Source organism: Bison bison, unplaced genomic scaffold (genome assembly GCF_000754665.1).
Source record: "Bison bison bison isolate TAMUID 2011002044 unplaced genomic scaffold, Bison_UMD1.0 scf7180017864360, whole genome shotgun sequence".
Lineage (NCBI taxonomy): Eukaryota > Metazoa > Chordata > Mammalia > Artiodactyla > Bovidae > Bison > Bison bison.
Genome location: NW_011494932.1, coordinates 258149 through 258513, shown reverse-complemented (window position 1 = coordinate 258513; position 365 = coordinate 258149). Strand labels below are relative to the sequence as shown.

The window sequence follows — 365 nt, the reverse complement described above, 5'->3', positions numbered from 1 at the left end:
CCCCCCCCCCCCTGCCAGAAACCCCCCTGCCTCTCAGCACCCACTCAGCCGCCATGCTCACATGGTCTGCAGCACCCCTGGGGATGTGGTACAGTCAGACCCATCACTGTGAGAATGATATGAAGGATGGCTTCAGGGACCTGGCATTTGTGAGGCCACTAAAAGGAGGGAGATGACCTCAGGGAACAGAAGGCTTGAGATGCAGTCTTTCAACCTCATTCTGTTAACACTCAAGCCACCGGCCAAAGGTCAGAGCCCTCTGGCTTTCACTGTATTCTGAAATAAAAGTTGTCACAAATTTAGAAAATTCTTCTGCACCCTACCAATCTCCGCCAATCCATACCCTTCTCCCACATGGTGGCTCT

At 52.6% G+C, this 365-nt stretch overlaps 1 protein-coding gene across 1 annotated transcript in view; it reads right to left on the bottom strand.

Moving 5' to 3' along the window:
- The window catches only part of IDS (iduronate 2-sulfatase), a gene marked incomplete at its 5' end in the record, with an annotated part of 19156 nt that overhangs the window by 14011 nt on the left and 4780 nt on the right, over positions 1-365 (bottom strand). The gene's annotated exons all lie outside the window — the stretch shown is intronic.